The sequence below is a fragment of the Geotrypetes seraphini genome, chromosome 18 (genome assembly GCF_902459505.1).
Source record: "Geotrypetes seraphini chromosome 18, aGeoSer1.1, whole genome shotgun sequence".
Taxonomy (NCBI): domain Eukaryota; kingdom Metazoa; phylum Chordata; class Amphibia; order Gymnophiona; family Dermophiidae; genus Geotrypetes; species Geotrypetes seraphini.
The window spans coordinates 21,532,615-21,546,850 of NC_047101.1; the positions used below are offsets into that span (position 1 = coordinate 21,532,615).

General features: G+C 43.7%; 1 protein-coding gene across 3 annotated transcripts in view; it reads left to right on the forward strand.

The window, feature by feature from the left end:
• The window catches only part of FAT2 (FAT atypical cadherin 2), a 168,009-nt gene that overhangs the window by 12,138 nt on the left and 141,635 nt on the right, over window positions 1-14,236 (forward strand). The window contains exon 2 of one of the 3 annotated variants that reach the window (XM_033927534.1): window positions 8,911-8,975. The exons of the other annotated variants lie outside the window; for them this stretch is intronic. The gene's annotated coding sequence lies outside the window, so the exon portion shown is untranslated. The remainder of the gene's footprint in view (window positions 1-8,910; window positions 8,976-14,236) is intronic. 3 annotated transcript variants of the gene reach the window in all.

Below are 14,236 nucleotides of genomic sequence, written 5' to 3' on the forward strand. Positions count from 1 at the left end.
CTTAAATTTTTTACTGACCTTTTAGTTAATATGCTGCATTCTTACTATTACCATTTTGTATTTCGCCGATTGTCCAGTTTTTCTCTTTTGTGTAAACCGCCTAGAATTCTTTTGATTGAGGCGGTATAGAAAAATAAAGTTATGTTATGTAATAAAGAGGTTCCAATAATGGTGAAAGAAAGCCAGGAGTGCTTAAGAGGAAAGCAGAGTAAATTAAAGGATGCAAATTGTCCTTGTCAACTTCTCAGCAGCCTGTAAATGCAAGGAAAAAACACATTTTGAAGTGTATGTATACGAGTGCTAGCAGCCTAAAAAAAATAAGATGGGAGAGTTAGAGTATATAGCACTGAATGAAGGGGTAGATATAATAGGCATCTCAGAGACCTGGTGGAAGGAGGGTACAAATTATATTGCAATGTTAGAGTAGATCACATTGGAGGGGGTGCGCAATATGTTAAAGAGGGAATTGAATCAAACAAAATAAACATTCTGCATGATATAAACAGAAGTGGAATCCATATGGATAGAAATTCCATGTGTGAAGGGAAGGAATATACAGGTAGGGTTATACTACTGTCCCCCCGGACAGAATGAGCAGACAGATGAAGAAATGGTTACAGAGATTAGGAAAGCTGGCAAATTGGGGCAACAGTATAATAATGGGTGAAAAGAAGTAGAGACGAGAACCCTTGATGCAACGATAAGTGAAACGGGGACTCCCTGTCAGGTTGAGTTAGAGGACATGTATTCTGGCGACTGTTTTGCTCAATGGCAGCTGGAAATTTTGATCAAGCTATGGAATACAGCTAAGCCCTCTTTTGCTTCTTTTTTCACTATTTGTAGGATTAATTGTGGCTGTAATTTTGTAATATAAGCCTCTGATCTTCATGAATGTGAGTGTTGTCCAGTGGCTTAGTAAGGGGAGTGCCGAGGGGGGGGGGGCGGTCCACCCCGGATGCCATGTTGGTAGGGGTGCCAGCACCCCCTCCTCCTCTTCCCATTCCTCCCCTTCATGAGCGCTCCCTCCTTCCCTTCCTCCTAAGTCGTTGTTCGTGGAGGGGGGAGCGCATGTGGCAGGCGGGATCAGGGAAGAAGGGGGGAAGGCAGAGATGAGGGTGGGGGAGGGGCACCAGTGCCCCCAGCACCTCTCACACTTGCTACGCCACTGGTGTTGTCTCTCACAAGGTGTTTTTTTTTTAAAATGAACATAATACGTGAGGAAATTAAGCAAGATATTGGAGTGAAGAAGAGATAAAACATCATTTTTAAGGTGTGGAGTATTTTTTAGCCTATGAAGCGGAACTGAGTATTTTTTCTCCACGCTCTGTTTTTAATTTTTGTTAATGGATCGTAGCCATTTAGTTAACGAAGATGTAAGAGGAGATACAACATGAGAGTTGGCTTTTGTGATTAGATTGGGGCATGTATATATAGAGTGATATCAATTACCCCAACATTGACTGGATAAATGTTACATCAGGAAGTGCTAGGGAGGTAAAATTCCTAGACGTAATAAATACTGCTTCTTGGAGCAACTGGTCCAGGAACTGACAAGAGGGAGAGCTATGCAGGGCCACTGGGAAACAGCGATCATATAGTGATCAGGTTTGAGCTGATAACTGGAGTGATACTGCTAAAGAAATCTAACGTGGTGACATTTAATTTTCGAAAGGGCAACTAGATTTTTCCATTCTTTATGCATATCAGTATATGCAACCTTATCAGCATTCATACATGTACAAGTTCAGTGTCCATCTGTCTTTTATAACCCCTGTATTATCTGTAAATTGAATGATTTGTTCATCGTTTAGATATTTGAGTAAGCGATTAATCAAAAAATACTTAATAAACTTGTTCACCCACACAGTTATGTAATGGCCATTTCCCTCAAACAGAACATGTTTTCTAAAAGTGTTCCTCAGCCACAGGACTTAAAGGTTTAACTGCTTTGGTAAGCTTTCTCCAGTGAACACAACTGTACCACATTCAGAAATAAACCAACCCCACCCAGTGCGATCACTTGCCCCTACTGAAACCCGAGCAAGACCCAGGCTTCTGGAGCTGATGTTAGCACTGGTGCATTCTGGGAAGAGAAATACCAGCTGAAGAAACACCTACGGCATATAAGCTTTTGTGTAAATATGCATGCATGTCCTCACCTCTGGTAATCTGCATTTGCCAACAGCATCTGCGGGCTCCAGTTCAAATGGAACAGCACTCTTCATGCCAGATCTTTAGAGAAAAATGGCATTCTCACACGGTGGCTTTTCTTTTGTGATGTGGGATTGCTCCGTGACAGTCCCAATGGATAAATATGTATGTTCAACTCGTGAAAAATGATCTTTCCCTGGATGTACACAGGGCAAATCAAGATAAAATTGTAAATATATACTTCTTTCCAGACCAGTGACATAGTAACATAGTAACATAGTAGATGACGGCAGATAAAGACCCGAATGGTCCATCCAGTCTGCCCAACCTGATTCAATTAAAAAAATTTTTTTTTTCTTCTTAGCTATTTCTGGGCAAGAATCCAAAGCTTTACCCGGTACTATGCTTGGGTTCCACCTGCCGAAATCTCTGTTAAGACTTACTCCAGCCCATCTACACCCTCCCAGCCATTGAAGTCCTCCCCTGCCCATCCTCTACCAAACGGCCATACACAGACACAGACCGTGCAAGTCTGCCCAGTAACTGGCCTTAGTTCAATATTTAATATTATTTACTGATTCTAAATCTTCTGTGTTCATCCCACGCTTCTTTGAACTCAGTCACAGTTTTACTCTCCACCACCTCTCTCGGGAGCACATTCCAGGCATCCACTACCCTCTCCGTAAAGTAGAATTTCCTAACATTGCCCCTGAATCTACCACCCCTCAACCTCAAATTATGTCCTCTGGTTTTACCATTTTCCTTTCTCTGGAAAAGATTTTGTTCTACGTTAATACCCTTTAAGTATTTGAACGTCTGAATCATATCTCCCCTGTCTCTCTTTTCCTCTAGGGTATACATATTCAGGGCTTCCAGTCTCTCCTCATACGTCTTCTGGCGCAAGCCTCCTATCATTTTCGTCGCCCTCCTCTGGACCGCCTCAAGTCTTCTTACGTCTTTCGCCAGATACGGTCTCCAAAACTGAACACAATACTCCAAGTGGGGCCTCACCAATGACCTGTACAGGGGCATCAACACCTTCTTCCTTCTACTGACTACGCCTCTCTTTATACAGCCCAGAATCCTTCTGGCAGCAGCCACTGCCTTGTCACACTGTTTTTTCGCCTTTAGATCTTCGGACACTATCACCCCAAGGTCCCTCTCCCCGTCCGTGCATATCAGCTTCTCTCCTCCCAGCATATACGGTTCCTTCCTATTATTAATCCCCAAATGCATTACTCTGCATTTCTTTGCATTGAATTTTAGTTGCCAGGCATTAGACCATTCCTCTAACTTTTGCAGATCCTTTTTCATATTCTCCACTCCCTCTTCAGTGTCTACTCTGTTACAAATCTTGGTATCATCTGCAAAAAGGCACACTTTTCCTTCTAACCCTTCAGCAATGTCACTTACATACATATTGAACAGGATTGGCCCCAGCACCGAACCCTGAGGGACTCCACTAGTCACCTTTCCTTCCTTCGAGCGACTTCCATTAACCACCACCCTCTGGCGTCTGTCCGACAGCCAGTTTCTGACCCAGTTCACCACTTTGGGTCCTAACTTCAGCCCTTCAAGTTTGTTCAACAGCCTCCTATGAGGAACTGTAACAAAGGCTTTGCTGAAATCCAAGTAAATTACATCTAGCATATGTCCTCGATCCAGCTCTCTGGTTACCCAATCAAAAAATTCAATCAGGTTCGTTTGGCACGATTTACCTTTTGTAAAGCCATGTTGCCTCGGATCCTGTAACCCATTAGATTCAAGGAAATACACTATCCTTTCTTTCAGCAACACTTCCATTATTTTTCCAACAACTGAAGTGAGGCTCACCGGCCTGTAGTTTCCTGCTTCATCCCTGTGACCACTTTTATGAATAGGGACCACATCCGCTCTCCTCCAATCCCCAGGAATCACTCCCGTCTCCAGAGATTTGTTGAAGAAGTCTTTAATAGGACTCGCCAGAACCTCTCTGAGCTCCCTTAGTATCCTGGGATGGATCCCGTCTGGTCCCATCGCTTTGTCCACCTTCAGTTTTTCAAATTGCTCATAAACACCCTCCTCCGTGAACGGCGCAGAATCTACTCCATTTTCTCGTGTAACTTTGCCAGACAATCTCGGTCCTTCTCCAGGATTTTCTTCTGTGAACACAGAACAGAAGTATTTGTTTAGCACATTTGCTTTCTCCTCATCACTCTCCACATATTTGTTCCCAGCATCTTTTAGCCTAGCAATTCCATTTTTCATCTTCCTCCTTTCACTAATATATCAGAAAAAAATTTTATCTCCCTTTTTTACATTTTTAGCCATTTGTTCTTCCGCCTGTGCCTTCGCCAAACGTATCTCTTTCTTGGCTTCTTTCAGTTTCACCCTGTAGTGCTCGGTCGTTTCACATCTCATGGTGCAAAGTTCAGTTTGGACGCAGGATATTTCTTAATACATGATGGGGTTCTGTTTCACTTAAACCCTGGAGTTTCTTGGCAAGTAAAAGGTGCCTGTTTGAAGGGGAATGCTGCTTCCTTGAGTTTTCTGATAACAGAATAAAAGAAAGAGATTGAGAGACTGTTTTCTTTTGACTTATTATTTTTTCTTGAAACACAAAAATAGAGCTGCATACCAACAAATGTACTGCAAATCCTCATAAGGATAACAAACTTCTCAGAGATAGCTAAGTCAAGTTTTTGGTTTTTAAAAAAATAATATATATATTTTGCATATCCTACAATTCTATGCGGATTATAAATTATTCAGGTACTCAAGCATTTTTCCCAGTCTGTCCCAGTGGGTTCACAATCTATCTAATATACCTGGGGCAATGGGGGGATTAAGTGATTTGCGCAGTGTCACAAGGAGCAGTGTGGGTTTGAACTCGCAACCTCAGGGTGCTGAGGCTGTAGCTTTACCCACTGCGCCACTCTAGAAATCGTCATGTAGTAAAAGTGAGCCAAGAATAGGACAGTCAAGTCATTGTGACATCACTGATGAGGTTGGCTCTTAGGTACTGGTGGAATGAGGTATTATGACATCACAATACCAGCTCTGGTGATCAGAGGCTGAAACATTTCACACTATTTATTCCATTTTCTGTACTGTTCTCCTAGGGGAGCTCAAATTTGTTTACATGAATTTATTCAGGTGCTCAAGCATTTTTCCCTGTCTGTCCTGTTGGGCTCACAATCTATCTAATGTACCTGGGGCAGTAGGGGGGGGGGGATTTAAGTGACTTGCCCAGAGTCACAAGGAGCAGTGTGGGTTTGAACCCCCCCAACCTCAGGGTGCCGAGGCTGTAGCTTTAACCACTACACTACTCTAGAAATCAAAATGTAGTAAAAGTGAGCCAAGAATAGGACAGTCAAGTCATTGTGACATCACTGATGAGGTTGGCTCTTAGGCATTGGTGGAATGAGGCATTATGACATCACAATACCAGCTCTGGTTACCAGAGACAGAAACTTTTCACACTATTCAGGGGAGCTCAGAACAGTTTACATGAATATATTCAGGTACCCAAGCATTTTCCCCTGTCTATCCCGGTGGGCTCGCAATCTATCTAATGTACCTGGGGCAGATTAAGTGACTTGCCCAGGGTCACAAGGAGCAGCGTGGGTTTGAACCCACAACCTCAAGGTGTGGAGGCTGTAGCTTTAACCACTGCGCCACACTCTAGATTAGGTTTCTAGATTAGCTAGGTGCACCACTCCAGGCGGCTAAGTTTAGGCATCATTTCTAGAATCGTAGCCTTGATGCCTATATGGTTCAGCTGCCCCTGTTGCGTCCACGTAATGCAAAGAAAAAGCGAGCCCTGCCTAAATATATTTCCCTTTTAGTTTTATTTTCTATCTCAGTGTATTTCATACCTTCCCTTTCCCCATCTCCCTTTCGTCTCATGTACGTTGATGTGTAAATGCGCCCCTCTTTTTAGCCTAGATATGTTTTTACTTTTTATATTATAAGAACATAAGAACATAAGCAGTGCCTCTGCCGGGTCAGACCAGAGGTCCATCCCGCCCAGCAGTCCGCCCCCGTGGCGGCCCAACAGGTCATGACCTGCCTTAATCACCAGAAGGGGCCCCCTTGCCCCCTAGGTTTCTCATCGAAGTCCTATCTTCCCATCAATGTCCTAACCCTCCGGCCTTGCACCTGCACGACCTGGTGAGCTGTCTATACTTATGCAACACCCCAGCACCTCCCTCAGTACCCCACGATCCCCTTTTCCCTCAGGAATCTGTCCAATCCCTGTTTGAATCCCTGTACTGTACTCTGCCGGATCACTTCCTCCGGGAGCGCATTCCATTTGTCCACGACCCTTTGGGTGAAGAAAAACTTCCTTGCATTTGATTTGAACCTATCTCCCTTCAGTTTCTCTGAGTGCCCCCTCGTACCTGTCGTCCCTTTTAGTCTGAAGAACCTGTCCCTGTCCACTCTCTCTATGCCCCTAAGTATTTTGAAGGTCTCTATCACATCCCCCCTGAGCCTCCTTTTTTCCAGAGAGAAGAGCCCCAGTTTATCCAGCCTCTCAGCATATGGGAAGTTTTCCAGCCCTCTTACCAGTTTCGTTGCCCTCCTTTGGACTCTCTCAAGAACTGCCATGTCCTTCTTGAGGTGCGGCGACCAATATTGAACGCAGTATTCCAGATGTGGGCGCACCATCGCTCGATACAGCGGCATGATGACTTCCCTCTTGATGATGCCCAGCATCCTGTTGGCTTTCTTCGAGGCTGCTGCACACTGTGCGGATGGTTTCATGGATGGATCCACTAGCACACCCAAGTCTCTCTCAAGTCCGGTGTCTTCCAGCAATCTCCCCCCCCCCCCATTTTATACTCGAACAACGGGTTCTTTTTCCCTATGTGCATGACCTTGCATTTATCTACGTTAAAGCGCATTTGCCATTTGTTTGCCCAGTCCTCCAGCTTATCGAGGTCCCTTTGCAGTTCCTCACACTCCTCCCTGGTCCTAACTCTGGCGCAGAGCTTGGTATCGTCTGCAAATTTTATAACCTCGCACTTTGCCTCCGTTTCCAGGTCATTGATAAATATGTTGAAGAGTAGCGGCCTCAGCACCGATCCCTGCGGCACACCGCTCGTGACTCCCCGCCAGTCAGAATATTGGCCCTTTACTCCGACCCTCTGTAGTCTACCTGACAGCCAGTGCTAACCGTTTAGATACCTGTATGATAAACGGCATATCAAAAATAAAGAAACTTGGATGCAAAGAAAAGAAATATAAACTATACTCTTCAAGAAATTCCTGAAACAGCCCTAACTTCAAACTTACCTTACTTCCCCCCCCCCTCTTCCCGCCACACAGAAACTACATAACCTACTCTTTACCTCTCTAGAAAGGACAAATGTTCTTCCATTGTAACCCTCCGTTTTTTTTATCTCTTTTGTAATCCGCCTTGAATCGCAAGGTAATGGAGGATTAGAACTCTCTAATGTGATGTAATGTAATGTAAAGACCCAAAGATGAACTTTCTATTACAACGAGAGGTTGGATAGGCTGGGGCTTTTCTCTCTGGAGAAGAGGAGGCTCAGGGGAGATATGATAGAGACCTTCAAGATCATGAGGGGCATAGAGAGGGTGGATAGGGACAGATTCTTCAGACTGAAAGGGACAGCGAATACGAGGGGACATTCTGAGAAACTGAAGGGAGACAGGTTCAAAACAAATGCAAGGAAGTTTTTTTTCACCCAAAGGGTCGTGGACACTTGGAATGCGCTACCGGAGGAAGTGATCAGGCAGAGTACGGTCCAGGGATTCAAACAGGGATTGGACGGATTCCTGAAGGATAAAGGGATCGTGGGATACTGAGGGAGGAGCTGGGATGTAACACAAGTATAGAAAGCTAATCAAGTAATGAGTATAGAAACCAAACCAGGTCGTGCATGTGCAAGACCGGAAGGTTAGGATTTCGATAGGAAGACAGGATTTAAATGAGAAACCAAGGTGGCAAGGGAGCCTCTTCTGGTGATACAGACAGGTCGTGACCAGTCTGGGCCGCCGCAGGAGCGGACTGCCGGGCAGGATGGACCTATGGTCTGACCCGGCGGAGGCACTGCTTATGTTCTGGTCGAGAAGGGAAAACAGGAGACTTGTTTATCCCATGTTGTATCACTTTATCGTACCTTGCGTTTCATGTCTAGGACCAAAAACTGCCTCTGGCAGAACTGTAATCATTTCAACAGGTCACGCAAACATTCTGATCTTTGCCAACGAGGGCTACCCTGAATTTCAAACAGGAGAAAACTAAGAAGTCTCCTGCTTTATGCACAAGAACACCAGCAAAAGTCCCTTTCACCATAATACAAAGGGTTTAGGTTGTATTTTAGGGCAAAAGAACTGTCACCAAGGACCTTGCATCTTTTAAAAATAAAAAATAAAAAAAAAATCATCAACAGCATTGCTTCAGGTTGTTTTTAGTTCAGTGCTTTTAATGGGATGAGAATAGGTCCATCTTTAAGCTTTTTTAATGGTTCATGTGCCTATTGTCTAGCAGTGTCCTTTCTAATGAATGTAGCTCTTTCTTCACGTGGTGAGACTTGTTGTGGGTGTAATCTTGCTTGCTTCACTGCCTCTCCTCTCTTGCTCCTGCCCTCCTACCCTCTTAAAGGGATATTGCTTTTCCTTTACTTTCTTCCTGTCCCCGGCACTGAATAATTGCAATATTTAAAACAGGTTCTGCTTCGCCACTGGTAACTTGAGCAAGCAAGGGTTATTGGTATTTTTTTTTTCTTTCTTTTCATGTACTCAACAAAGTGGCGGGCGTGTGCGTACAACTCTACCTGGAAGAATTGCTAAGGAGAAAAGCTTTGTTCCAAGAGGTTAGTGCAGTGTCTCTCAAACGTTTGTAGCTCTGGCACACTAAATGGAGCAAATGTTTTTTCGCAGCACCATTATAATTGAAATGATAAAATTGCAAAACCGACAAAAAAATTTAATTTGAGAGTTATTTATTTAAAGTTCTTTAAGCTATGTATGGGTAATTGTAACAACGGTGAAACTAAAGTAGATAGAATAGAATTGGTAATCGATGCGATGGACGTGCTTGTTTTTGAGTGCAAATGAACTCAAAATAGGGCTCAATAGTTGGCGTTCAAACACACATTTTATCATCCGCCATCTGCAGTCATTCTCTTTTTTTCAATTTAGAACATAAGAAGCGCCATCTCAGGATCAGACCTTCGGTCCATCAAGTCCGGTGATCCGCACACACCAGGTGAACACCTGGCGTAATTTTTAGTCACCCATATCCTTCTATGCCTCTTGTAAGGAGATGTGCATCTAGTTTGCTTTTGAATCCTAGAACGGTCGATTCTGCAATAACCTCCTCTGGGAGTGCATTCCAGGTGTCAACCACTCTCTGCGTGAAGCAGAACTTCCTGATATTTGTCCTGAACTTGTCCCCCCTTAGCTTCATTCTGTGTCCTCTTGTCCGTGTCAAATTGGATAATATAAATAATTTTTTCTGCTCTATTTTGTTGATTCCTTTCAGTATTTTGAAGGTTTCGATCATATCCCCTCGCAGTCTCCTTTTCTCAAGGGAGAACAATCCCAGTCTCTTAAGTCGATTCTTGTATTCCAGTTTCTCCATACCATTTACTAGTTTCGTTGTTCGTCTCTGCACCCTCTCCAGTAGTTTTATATCTTTCTTTAGGCTGGGAGACCAATGTTGAATGCAGTATTCCAAGTGCGGTCTGATCATTGCTCTATAAAGCGGCATTATGACCCTCTCCGATCTACTCGTGATTCCATTCTTTATCATGCCCAACATCCTATTTGCTTTCTTTGCCGCCTCCGCCGCACATTGCGCTGACAGTTTCAGGGTCCTATCTATCAGTACACCCAGGTCCTTTTCTTGTTCGCTCTTGCTCAGAGTTGCACCTGACATTCTGTACTCGTATTCCTTATTTTTTCTGCCTAAATGCATTACTTTGCATAATTTCTATCAGAGATAAAAATTCAAGTTCGCAAAGTTAAGAAGATCCAAACAGTAACAAAGCCTTGATTACTTTGTTGCTCAAGTCAGGATAACTGCTACATAAAAAATAAAAATTACTCGCTGTTAGTTTTCAAGGACCAATCACGTCAAAGAATGATGCTTGTCTGTGCGGTTGTATCCTTACGCGCAGAGACACTCATAACATTGACAGACTCTTGCGTACGCGATGTACATGTCATCTATTCTAGTCTATACCCATGAAGGGAATTTTTCAAAATCAAGTAAAATTCTGGAATCTCTCCTGGCACACCCAGAATCTCTTCGGGGCACACCACTGTGCCATGGCACACAGTTTGAGAAACACCGGGTAGTGAATGGCAGTTGAGAAGAGAGCAGTAAGCAAGTTTTATGTAAACAGCAGGGTAATTTGTACAAAGCCATATAGCCCTACAAATCTTCTAATCTATTCCTCTAAGAAACTCGAAATGAATCGAGGTTCAGTAAATGGCAAGTGAAAAGTGAATCTCCCTCTATGTATAAACCAAACAAAGGTTTAAGCTATAGATTAAGGAAACCTGTGCAGAGACTGTACATATCTCAGGGAGGAGTGGAAGCTGAGCAGATTTATTTCAGGCCAATTAACGAAAATTTTTTTAAAAAAATTCCAAACTCAATTTGCCTGACTATGTTTGCCCAAGTATTTAGTCTTCTAACAATGTACAAAAAGAGGGAAAAAATTCACATAAAAATCATGCAAATAAAAACATGTACAAAGAAAAACATAACACCCTTGGATAAATGTTCCGATGTATGAATATGTGAACTTTCAATAGCAGATATTAGACCAGGTGACTTCAAGCTTGTAATGCAAAAAGAAAAAACAAAACATTGAATTCTCAAAAAAAAAAAAAAAATCAATGAGGTCTTAGAGTAATCCTATACAGATCCATGGAACTCCATATCAAACTACGGGAAACTTCGAGGTGACACCAGGAAATTCTTTTTCACTGAAAGAGTGGTTGATCGCTGGAATAGTCTTCCACTACAGGTGATTGAGGCCAGCAGCGTGCCTGATTTTAAGGCCAAATGGGATCGGCACATGGGATCTCTTCACAGGGCAAAGGTAGGGGAGGGACATTAAGGTGGGCAGACTAGATGGGCCGTGGGCCCTTATCTGCCATCTATTTCTATGTTTCTATGTTTCTAAACTATGCTTAGATCCTCTCGGGGCAGTGTTTCTCAACTCGGTCCTGGCGTACCCCCTGGTCGGTCAGGTTTTCAGGATATCCGCAAAGGGTAGACATGAAATAAATTTGCACATAATGGAGAAAGTGCATGCAAATCAAGTGCATGCATACTCATTGTGGATATCCTGAAAACCTGACTGGCAAGGGGGTACCGGTACTCCAGGAGTGAGTTGAGAAATACTGCTCTGGGGTCTTAGGGCGATCTGATACAGATCCATGGAACTCCATGTCAAACTTTGCTTAGACCCTCTCGAAATTCCCATAGAGTTGAGGCAACTTATTTAGAGATTGTTTGCTGGTGTAATTTGCCAGACAAATCTGGTCAATTTCTTTGACTGGGTGACCAGAGATTTGGATAGAGGGAGAGCGCTAGATGTCATGTATTTAGATTTTAGCAAAGCCTTTGATAGTGTTCCACACAGACATCTAATTAATAAATAGAGTGCCCTCAGAATGGGTCCCAATGTGATGGGCTGGGTCAGGAACTGGTTGAGTGGAAGGCGACAGAGAGTAGTGGTCAATGGAGATCGCTCTGAGGAAAGGGGTGCTACCAGTGGTGTGCCTCAAGATTCTGTTCTTGGGCCAGTTCTTTTTAACATTTTTATAAGCGATATTGCTGACTCAGGTAAGATTTGCCTCTTTGCAGATGATACCAAAATCTGCAATAGAGTAGACACCCTGGATGGTGTGAATAACATGAAGAAAGACCTAGCGAAGCTTGGTCTGAAATTTGGCAGCTAAACTTTAATGCTAAGAAATATAAGGTCATGCATTTGGGCTGCAAAAACCTGAGGGAATGGTGCAGTTTAGGGGGTGCACGACAGAAGAGCGAGACTTGGGTGTGATTGTATGTGATGATCTTAAGGTGGCCAAACAGGTTGAAAAGGTGACGGCGAAAGCTAGATGGATGCAAGGTTGCATAGGAAGAGGTATGGCCACTGGGAAAAAGGAGGTATTGATACCCCTGTATAAGACTCTGGTGAGACCTCATTTAGAATATTGTGTACAATTCTGGAGACCCACCTTCAAAAAGATGTAAAAAGGTTGCGTGCATGCGTGGTCTTCATCATAAGGACATGGGGACAGATTTAAAGATCTCAATATGTATACTTCAGAGGAAAGGCAGGAGAGGGGAAATATGATAGAGATGTTTAGATACCTACATGGCGTAAATGCGTATGAGTCGAGTCTCTTTCATTTGAAAGGAAGCGCTGGAATGAGAGGGCATAGGATGAAGTTAAGAGGTGACGGGCTCCGGAGTAATCTAAGGAAATACTTTTTTACAGAAAGGGTGGTAGATGCGTGGAATAGTCTCCCGGTAGAGGTGGTAGAGACAAATACTGTGTCTGAATTCAAGAAAGTGTGGGACACGTGGGATCTCTTAGGAAGAGGAGGAGATAATGGATGCTGCGGATGGGCAGACTGGATGGGCTATTTGGCCTTTATCTGCCATCATGTTTTTATGTTTCTATGTAATTGATTCTAAATCAAAGGAGGTCACTGTCTGATGACTACGTGGAGGCTTATAGGGGGAAATTCTATAAATAGCACCTGTTCGCCTTCCCTTCGCTAAAGCTTTGCCATTTCAAAAGATTCCTAGACAGAACCTTCGCCTTCCAAGCAGCCAAGCTGAACCCATGGCTAGCCCAAATGATACTCGAGGCCCCCACTTACCTCGGCTTCAGAAAATTACTCAAAACTTACCTATTCAGCAAACAAGACCCATAACCGTCCCCCCTTCCGGCAATTGCCTGGCCCTTCGCTCGGCTCATCTCCTCCTTCACGATCGCTTCTTTCTCCCCTTTCTTCTCCCCTCTTCCTTCTTCATCTGCCAAGTTCGGCTAAATTTGTAGTAAATCTGATAAATTGTTGTAAATCTAATGCGGATCCTAATCTAATTGATGTGAACCGCCTAGAACTCGCTGGGTATGGCGGTATATAAGAATAAAATTATTATTATTATTATTGTATGCACCTGCAGTTACACCAGCTCCATGGCTAGTGTAAGTGTGGGCAGGTAAATCAAATACTGGGTTACAAAGTATCCTACAATGACAAGAGTCGTGGCACCTAGCTCCCATTCTAAAATAGGCTCTCACCACACAGCCTCGGGTGTGGCATTGCCTCCCAAATGTTCATTTGAATTGCTTGCTGTTTGGAAAGGGAATCTCTTTACAATCCGTGATGAACAGAGAGGCCTTCTGTGTGCAATTTCCGACACAGAAAACAGAGTCTGGCCTCCCTTTCAAGGAACAGTTTTATTCCAGTCCCACCCTGCGTCAGCAGAGTAGAAAAAGCGGTCAGGCCAGATATTGCAAGTCACATAGGCTTCATGTTCTGGTTTCCCACAGCAGCGCCACATTCACAGATACTGTATTAGCCAGACTGAGTCAGCTTCAGAACTAATATTAGGCAGATTCACCTACTTTTTTCCCTCTGCGGGCCTGAGGCAAGTACACCTAGAACACGCAAGGATGCAGTGCCCTGAGCTCTTTTACGTCTTCATTGAATCACTAGATGTTGACCAGATTTGAAAGACAATATGAGGCATCAAAGACAACGTACTCAGTTCACTTAGGGCTCCTGTTACAAAGCTGCGACAGCGTTTTTAATGCACGCAGAATTTTAGCATGCACTAAACTCGCGCTGCGCGGCTAGAACCAACGCCAGCTCAATGCTGGCATTAGCGTCTAGCGCACGTGGCAATTTAGCGCATGCTAAAACCGCTAGCGCAGCTTTGTAAAAGGAGCCCTTTGTCTACCTATTTGGGAGTCTCTGATGTGCCTGCCAGTCTGAGTTCTATTTCCTTCCTTAGTCACTAGAAATACAGAAATGTAGATAGATTGTGAGCCCACTGGGACAGACAGGAAAAAATGCTTGAGTACCTGAATAGATT